The sequence below is a fragment of the Euphorbia lathyris genome, chromosome 1 (genome assembly GCF_963576675.1).
Source record: "Euphorbia lathyris chromosome 1, ddEupLath1.1, whole genome shotgun sequence".
Taxonomy (NCBI): domain Eukaryota; kingdom Viridiplantae; phylum Streptophyta; class Magnoliopsida; order Malpighiales; family Euphorbiaceae; genus Euphorbia; species Euphorbia lathyris.
This window is the reverse complement of record NC_088910.1, coordinates 121,625,601-121,635,207: the sequence shown is the minus strand read 5'-3', so window position 1 is coordinate 121,635,207 and position 9,607 is coordinate 121,625,601. Positions and strand designations below refer to the sequence as shown.

The 9,607-nt window shown below is 31.0% G+C and overlaps 1 long non-coding RNA gene across 1 annotated transcript; it reads right to left on the bottom strand.

Moving 5' to 3' along the window:
- Positions 1-372: 372 nt before the first annotated feature.
- On the bottom strand, positions 373-3,085 carry LOC136210828 (uncharacterized). Its single transcript, XR_010678232.1, has 2 exons — positions 2,182-3,085; positions 373-1,632 (listed from the first exon to the last, which is right to left on the bottom strand). It is a non-coding gene; the product is annotated as an uncharacterized lncRNA (long non-coding RNA).
- Positions 3,086-9,607: the final 6,522 nt, after the last annotated feature.

Genomic DNA, 9,607 nt, shown 5'->3' with positions numbered 1-9,607 from the left:
GTTTATGTCAAATATAATGGTTAAAAATCTAAAATTTTTTGACAAAATTACCAAAAGGTTAACAGTGATAAAAGATAGAGACCTTATAATATGTTTTTCAATATAGGAGGACTAAACAGTATGCTAGGCAAAAAGGAAGGGATTAATAAATTATTTACCTTTTATTAATGTAAAAATGTGTAGGAAAATGAAGTAACCTTTTATAAAAAAAGAAAATTCATTCTTAATTTTTTTTATCTGATTACTCGATTTAAAATATATTAAACAATATTTTAAGTGGATCATCTATCAATTAAAATTTGGACCATGGTGCGGGCCTACTGAGTTAGCTCGGGTTGTTGATATTTGGATACCGCCTGACCACTTAGATCGTATGGTAATTGATTACTAGATTACAAACCCTAACAACTGGGATTGGGACACCCTTCGAAATTTGGTGAATGCCTCTACACTGTTAAAAATTACTTCCTTTGTTGTTTGTCCATCTAGTGAGACGCCAGACACTTGGATCTTGACGTTGAGCTCGAGCGGAGAGTACTCAGTAAGATCTGTTCATGAAGCTTTAGTCGACCAAACTGATATCCCAATAGTACCGATGTGGAATCATATCTGGAATGTGAAGGCTCCTGAGAAAATAAAACACTTCATATGGCTTCTGGGGCATGACAGCATCTTGTGTAATGCTGTGCGAGTCAAGAGGAACCTTTCGCCTAATCAGCAATGTGTTTCGTGTGGTGGGATTGAGTCCGTAGTCCACCTCTTACGTGATTGCCAACAGATTCAACGCTTCTGGCGCGTTGCAGTTCCGTCGAGGCTGAGCATGGATTTTTTCCCGAAAGATATCAGAGGGTGGCTCACGAATAATCTGCATTCTGATGAGCATGATGGAGATATCTCATGGCCACTGTTCTTTGTATGCGGTATATGGTGGTTCTAGAGGGTTCGTAATGATCTCGTGTTCAACGATACAACTTTTCCTAGGAATGCATTATCCTTCATTAGGCACTACTGTAGGGAGTTCGTTAATGCCAACTCTGGCCCGTATTTGAACACCCGTGGTACTCCAAGAACGATTTTGGTTGCATGGACGCCTCCAGGTACGGAATGGGTGAAAGTTAACATGGATGGTGCCTGCAAAGGAAACCCCGGGCTTGCTTCGTCTAGAGGCCTGATATGGGATGCCCAAGGTCACTGGCGTGGAGGGTTTGGAGCTAATATTGGGTACTGTACCTCAGCTGTTGCGAAACTCTGGGGCCTTTATTTTGGTTTACACATTGCTTGGACTCGGGGGTTTAGGCGGGTCAATTTTGAACTAGACTCCCAGGTTATTCTTGGCTTTATGACTGGTGCGGTTGATTTACACCATCCTTTTGCTTGGTTAATTAAGAGGTGTTTGTGTTATCGTGACAAAGACTGGGACGTCACATTTGTCCACAGCTACAGAGAGGGTAACAGGGCAGAGAACTGGCTGGTGAACTATGCAGGTTCTTATTCTTTGGGTCACCATGAGTTTGGTGCGCCTCTTGCAGGCCTCCAAGGGATTCTCGCTGATGACAATAGAGGTTCCGCTTTAAATAGAGTTGTTCGAGTTTGGTTTCTTTCCTTTTTCTTTTTCCGTCTGGACACCTGAGCCTTCCATTATTACCAAAAAAAAAAATTCTATCAATTAAAATGTATTATGTGCATTATATCTATATTCTTAACCACTCAAATAATAATAATAATAATAATAATAATAATAATAATAATAAAATTGGTAGACCGCGAGCCGTGTTTGTGTTGAAAGAGTAAACTCAAACCCAACCCAAAAAAAATCGTGTCACAATCATGTTAATCTGTTCGGGTTAGTGTCGATTTTATATCGTATGTTTTAGGTTACCTGTAATTTTGTTATGTATATATATTAACGATAACTTTCAAAAATATAAGAAGATATTTTAGTATTTTTAAATAGGGTAAATTCCAAAAAAAAACCATGTGGTTTCATCGATTTCCAAAAAAACCCCTGTGGTTTGTTTTTACAAAAAAAAGGAGCGTGTTATACGCCGTTACCCAAAAGACGGAAAATGACCTAACACCGTTAATTTGGATGATGTGGCAAGGGGTAAAACGGTCAGAATTAAAAAAAAATAAAAAAAACAAAAATTAAAAAGAAAATTAAAATAATAAAAAAAACCCAACTTCTTCTTCTTCTCTGTTACGTAACCTGCTCAGCTTCTTCCCTAACCGCGGCCATCGACGTAACCTGCTCAGCTTCTTCACAACCTCCTCTTCTTCTTCTTTAACCTCTTCAGAGATTATCAATTCTTCATTAATTACCATTTTTCTGGGCTGCTTCTTCGTGGTCTTCTACTTCTTCTCTCTTTTTCTTCTTCTTCTTCTCTATTCTCTCTTCTTCTTCTTCTTTATAGAAATTGCTGGGATTTCGAGTTAAATACAAATTGCTGGGATTCTTTGATTATGCTGTTTAACATTTGGTTATTAATGAAGCTGGAAAATTTTGCTCAACTGGTTCAAGGAACTAGTCATAACAGCTCTTTGGTGGGTTTTTATATTTGTTTCAAGTTTCTCCTGTGAAATTGGGAGCGGGAAGAATGGGTATTGAAGAGATGTTTTTGTTTTTATATTTTAGCTTTTGTGTTCTTATGTTTGATTTGGGGAAAAGAAGATTGTTTGATTGCAAGTGAATAACATACACTCTTAGTTCGAAAATTTCTAGAACTCTTCAAAATTTTTGAATCTGGAAATCTGGAAAGAGCCACCGCCTCATCGACAGAGACCGAGAGACCGATTAGGAGAGATTGAGCGATCGATAATCTCATAGACGGCGAAGATTGGTTGTTGTTGTGGCGATGGATCGATAATCTCACAAACGGCGAAGAGGAGTGAGATGTGAAACTGGCAGCCGTTGAAGCCAACGCCGATGAGGACTGCGACAGAGACATGAGAGGTGAAGATTTGTGAGCAGAGACAGGTTTCTCTTCGGTTTACAGAGGAGGAAGAAGATGAAGGAGGCGAAGAAGATGAAGGCCCCAGAAGAAGAAGATGAAGACCAGAAGACGATTTGGGGGATTTTTTTAATTTTCTTTTTCTTTTATCTTTTATTTTTATTTTTTTATTTTAATTTGGACCATTTTGCCCTTTGCCACGTCATCACTTTTAACACTGTTAAGCCATTTTCCGGTTTTTGGGTAACGGCGTATAACACAGTCCTTTTTTTTTGTAAAAACAAACCATAAGAGTTTTTTTGGAAATCGATGAAACCAGGTTTTTTTGGAATTTACCTTTTAAATACTTTATGTCATTTTTATATTAATATATTAACACTAACTATCGAAAAGCCCGCTAATATCATATTAAGGGGTAATGTAATGTGTTTGTAACAGTTTAGAAGGTTCGAATCATATTTGAAAGTAATAATTACAATTTTATTATCTTTATTAATGAAATGACATATAAAAATACGAGAGAATATAACAATAATTTTAAATATTCATGTCATTTTGTGTCGTTTTCGGGTTAGCATATCAACTCTAATCCAACTTAAAAATTTGCGTGTCAGTTTCATACCAACCCAAAAATAACACATTACCTACTAAGCTAAATCCAAACACTAAAATTACGTATCGATTTCGTATTGTGTAATATTTTTTTTGCCACCTCTACAAATTGGTAATGGATTTTTTTTCTTTAAATTGAATTTCCAAGTGATTCCCTAAAAGAAAAATCCAAAATATGGTAGTCTAGCTTAGATAAATTGATTGACCATAAAACAAATTTATATATATATATAATATATAGTCATTTATGGGCAACAATATGGGAGAACATGCATCCAACGGATATTTCCTTTTCCTTTTCTTTTTCTTTTTCTTTATGGACAAGCACAAATTTGCTGTCAATTCTTCAACAAACTCAACTACTCCTTTTTTCTTATTATTATATTTTTGTCTATTTATATTCAATTAATTATATCTTTTTATATGGTTACTTCCATGCGTTTAATGAATTTTAAGAATAATAATATAGTCAAATATAGCTAACTATAGACGCATGCTATTCGATCAATCTAGAACATATTCTCATTTTTTGACTAAGAAATTTCAACGCTTTCCTTCTTCTCTAATAATATAATTGGACAACATATTTTTAGCTTATCCTTATTTAAATTATTAATATAAGAAATTTAATAGTCCTAAATTACTATAATTCTCATAATATTTGTACTCATTTGATAAAATATTTCTATAATTTCAAATTAATTTGATTATTTTTATTTGATTAGTATGCATCATGATTAAAGATTCTATTAGAACATTATAAAATAATCAATTTAAAAAAACTGTAATTTAAAACTTACTAAAAATAATAAAATAATCTATTAATTTGTGATGAGAAAAAGAATTTTGTCAAATACCTTCTTGTAAAAATTTCTATTACATGACTTCAAGGCATACAGTTCCGTTCAATTGGATCCTGATGACCAAGTGAAATTTGGACATTTACTCTTAGATCTAGCCTAATACGAATCCTACGGTGATCATATTACTTAATTAATATTAATTAACAGATTTCTTTAATATTTAATTTATTCCTAAAAACAAGGAACCATTTTCATATCTCTACTAAAATGGCCGGACAAAAATTCACTCCTTTTGAACATCAAATAATTAAACTGGTTAATTAATATGAGAAATTGGTGTTGGGCAATTACAGAAAAGCACCAGGGCCGGCCTTGGGCATAGATCCGGGGTGCGCCGGCTTAGGGTCCAGGGCTGGAGGGGGCTAAAAAAAAATTTAGCCTATATATGAAATTTAATTTTTTTAATATAAATAGTGATAAAATTATATAGGAGGACCTATTTCTTTCCGAAACTCCATTGATAAAAAAAAAATTAAAAGACCTATTTTGTTATGTATAAATTTTTTATTATTAAAAGGGTTCTTATTATTTATTTTGCCTAGAACCCCTAAATTGTCAGGACCGGCCCTGAAAAACACAGTATAGGAAGAAATACACAATTTACTCGTTCCATCCTTATGGCCCTAAAGAAGATAAAAGACCTAGAATTTTTGTTCAACTTTTCCGATGCTGGTTTTTATTTATAAGCTTTTTTTTCGACAACTAGTATCGTTCAACCATGATTCAATTGAGTATTTTCGTTTCACAAAGTCAATTTGGATTTATAATCATAAACAATATTGAATTTGAAGAACTCAGTTTTTGTTCTTCTATTGATCAGAATCGAACCATATTATTTTTTCTTTATTCCCTAATAACTAATCTCTGCGTTTTCATCTCCATCTCATCTTCATCTTCATCAGGTAATGTCTTTTTCTCTTCTTCATACTCCTTATCCTACCTATCCAACAGAGATAATTAGATTTTTCATCCCCAATGTTCTTCCAGTTGAACGAATAAATGCTTGAATTTTTCTCAGGTGAAGTCCAAGAAGAAAATTGTTCGAGTTTGGCTCATGCTGAAGAATCGAGTTTGAGAATTTCTCTCTCTAAAGTGGTTGCTTGTTTGTAGGAGTTAATTAGGATTAATAATATATTAAAAAAATAGAAAGAAATCTGTTACTAATATTTTAGTTAATAATTTGATCACTGTTGGATTATTATTGGTTAGATCTAAGGGTGAAGGCCCATGATCATTAGGGTCCAATTGAGCGGGACTGTCAAAGCATATAAGAGAAGTTTGGATAAATTACACTTATTACTCTTGAATTTTACACTTATTTTTATTATGGTCTTGAATTTTAAAACTGAATATTATTATGACTCATGAACTTTACACTTTATTATATACCGGTTATTTTTAACGTCGATCAATATGATCATTCCAATAGCAGGTAACCTCATTCTAGAATTGGTATAAATGATATCATGAACAATTTTAATTCTTGATTTTTTTTTTAGTTCATTTAAGTGTTGTTCGGTTAATAGAGAGAAAGTGATTATTTTGGAGAATGAAATATCTAAAAGTTGTGATTTAAAAAATTAAAAACAAAGGTTCCATGAGAAATTTGGTTTTAAGTAACTTTAATTCTTATATTTTTTTCATTTTTAAGATCATCATTGATAATTTTGAATGTGGTCATCATTAAAATAGACTATTTTGTTAGTAAAATATAAAGTTTAAAAACAATAATATTCGGTTTTGAAATCCAAGAACTATAATAAAGGTAAATATAAAAGTTAGGGGTCATAGGTGTAATTTACCCATCCAGTCATCTTTATGAGTTGATTTCTAAAATCATTGTTTCAAATACGCCTTCTATATTTACTTTGTTTGTTTTTTTTCATCTAATATGTAAAATTTATCAAATGGTGGAAACATATAAAGTAAGACTTTCTTTGTAAAAAACAAAGTATAGTCTCTACCTTGTTTCAAAACGTGTATTTTTTTTTGGTGAGTTAATAGAAATCATTGTATCAAAACCTACGCACTTCACACATCTGATTTCAAAAAATAAGCTAACAAATTGTAATTGAATCCAATAATTAAAAAGTATACGTGTGTTATTGCTGAAACTAATGATATAAGTATTAAAATAAATACTAAATTTCCTAAAAATATATATAAATAAAGGGTTAATTAAAAATTTTGCATTTAAGTTCACTTTGTCAGAACTCGAAATAAAACTTTTTAAGAGTTAAATGATATTTTAAACAATTTTAATTCTTTAACTTGTTAGCTTTGAGGTAATTTAAGTGTTGTTTTTTTATGAGAGAGAAAGATAATGTTTAGAGAGAGAAAACTCTAAAAATGATGATTTTAAAAAATAAAAAGTATGGTTCCATAGTAAATATGATACTAAACAACTTTAATTCTTGAAAATTTTCATTTTGAGGTCGTTATCGGCCAAATTTGTTAAAGTAAAAAAACATGTAAAATTTTTCAACCACATGATTGTATTTGCAAAAACAAAAATATCACAGGTACCAGTCTGCAAATCGGCCAAATCATTGGGTAGTTAGCCATAAAATAAATTACCAAGATGAATATAAATATATTTTAAAGACAAAAATATTGATGAGGACATTTCCGACACGGGTCTGAAGGATGTAGCAAACTCTGCCGCAGCCAACGATATAGGCCACGATAAGGAAGGGAGCTGCTGAAAATGCAGTATACATGCCGTGCGAATTGGTCACACACTGTGAGGACTGTTCACAAAAGCTTCTGTCCCTTGTTGTAATTAGCAGACGATGTGTGGCTTTGATAAATTTTGTCACACGCCCCTGTGAATGCCGTCGTGTGACCCTGAGATTCAACACAAGAAAAGTCCAAATGTACTAGGGGACAAGGGGACCAAATGTTGTCCTATTTTCTTATTTCTCTTAATTACGATTATACCACTATCCTTATTTACTTGTCCTCCATTAAGTTTATTTCCCTAAATGTCATTTGATATCCGTTTCCCATTTTACCCATACCTTTTTTAATTGTTTGTAACTCTAGCTAGGTTAATTATGTCTTTTATTTTTAACAAAGATAGCTATATAAAGCCTCTTATTTATAAGGAAACTCAGCGTTCAATTAATAAAAAACCATTGTCTTCTTTATGAAGCTTTTGTTAAGGTTTTAACCTTCAATAATGGGGGGTTTAAGATTTTCTACGGATTTAGTCCGTAAAACCCGGGATTATCTCCTTATAGTTTAGATAGAGAAGAACCATTTTTATTGATTTAAGATTAAAATCAACTCGTCCAATATCGACCCGTATCAAATATTTGTATGAAAATTGATACTACAATATTCTAACCGTATACAAGTCATTATTTATTTATTTAACGTGTTAATGCATTTTTAGTTTTAATCGTTAAACTTTAAAATTTTAACTTAAGTAATTACATAAATTTTTTTAGAAATTTGAAGTATTATTATTAAAAAATTTAAACAAATAAACCTTATATTTTCAAATTTAAATGCTGATTTAAGCTTATGAAATAGCCAGAATCTTTTATTATTATTATTTTGGAGAGAAAATAGCCAGAATCTTTTAATCTTACATTTGTGAACAATAAAAAAAATAGCAGCCTGCCTTGGCCTTAATTGACTTGGAAGCTCTTAGATGCGGATAAAGAGTTTGAAAATTCTGTGGGCTTGTTTGGTCATAGAATAGAAGGGCAGTCCAATAATAATATTTCATGCAAAATATTTAATTTAACATTTAAGGATGCTTGTTTCGGTTTTTTAGAGCAGCGTTTAGCTTTTCACTTGAAATCGCATAAATAATAGTTTTTGGTTAAGTTTATACGACGAGCTTTTAGCTTTTTTCAAGGAAAACAATAGTATTTTGAAGTTTTCACGAATTCTTTTTTAAAAAGTTTTCATACACAACTGTTTATATTTACTTGATATTGATGAAATTATTCTTTTTATTTTTGCAAAACACATATTTTCTTTAACGTCATTCTCACCTTTATCATACTATAGTCGAGAATAAGATTTTACTCCATTCAATAAGTTACTATTTCTTTTATTTAGTTATTTTTATTATTTTTATTAATTTGTGTAATACTATTTTTATTTTCATAATTTATTTGTTAATTAATTTAAAATATGTTAATATTAGACATTTTATATACCAACAATAACAATTTATTATAATTTTAATAAATACTATTAATTAATCAACTAATAACAAACCTCTAACTACACCAATAAAAACTGTAATGAGCAAACCCGAAAAAACAGTCTTTTGGACCCTATAATTATACTCTTGATAAATGCTCAACAAACATTTATCAGCTAACATGCTATTAGTTCTTTATCAAATTAAAGAACATTTATTCTATATTTTGAATTATATATAAAAAAAAAGCGGTTCAATGCACTACGCGTTTCCGTTAAGCGAAGGTCTGGATAGGGATCCCACCACAAGAGTATACTGGGACAAGCCTTTCTCTGCCAATTTTTTGGCAAGAGACCGCTCCTAATATATATTTTGAATTATATATTAAATAAAATTAGATTTTTTATTTTTATATTTTTTCTCTCGAATTTCTTTTACAACTTTTCGATTTTATTCAAAATTCTTTCGATCTTTCTTGATTTCCCCTTTTTCCGACTTATTCGCTTTTCCTTTATTTTTTTCTGTTTCTATCTTTCTTGATTTCCCCTTTTTCCGACTTATTCGCTTTTCCTTTGTTTTTCTCCGTTTGTTCTTTATTTTATCCCCGTTTATCTTTTCACAATAACCCGAATTAGCATACCCAACATTCTAATCATATGAACATTAGTATACTTTATTTCTTGTATCATTCTATTTCCTTTACCATATATTAAAAATTCTTTGATTTTTTTTTATTTTTTCACTATTTTTTATTTTTTTCCAATTTTTCTTTTTTTGTTTCTTTTTTTTCGTTTTCTTCTATTTTCATTGTAATCTTTTTTTTTTCCTCAGTTTCTTTATTTTTCTCCTTTACCTTATTATTCAAACATTGTTCTTTTTATTGTAATCTTTTTTCTCATTTTTTTTTTAAAATTTTCTCCTTTACCTTATTTTAACCAAACTTTGGAATAGCATTGGTATAAAAGTAGCTATTTTATATCTATCAAATAGATGGACCAAAAAGAACTTCCAAACAAGATTGA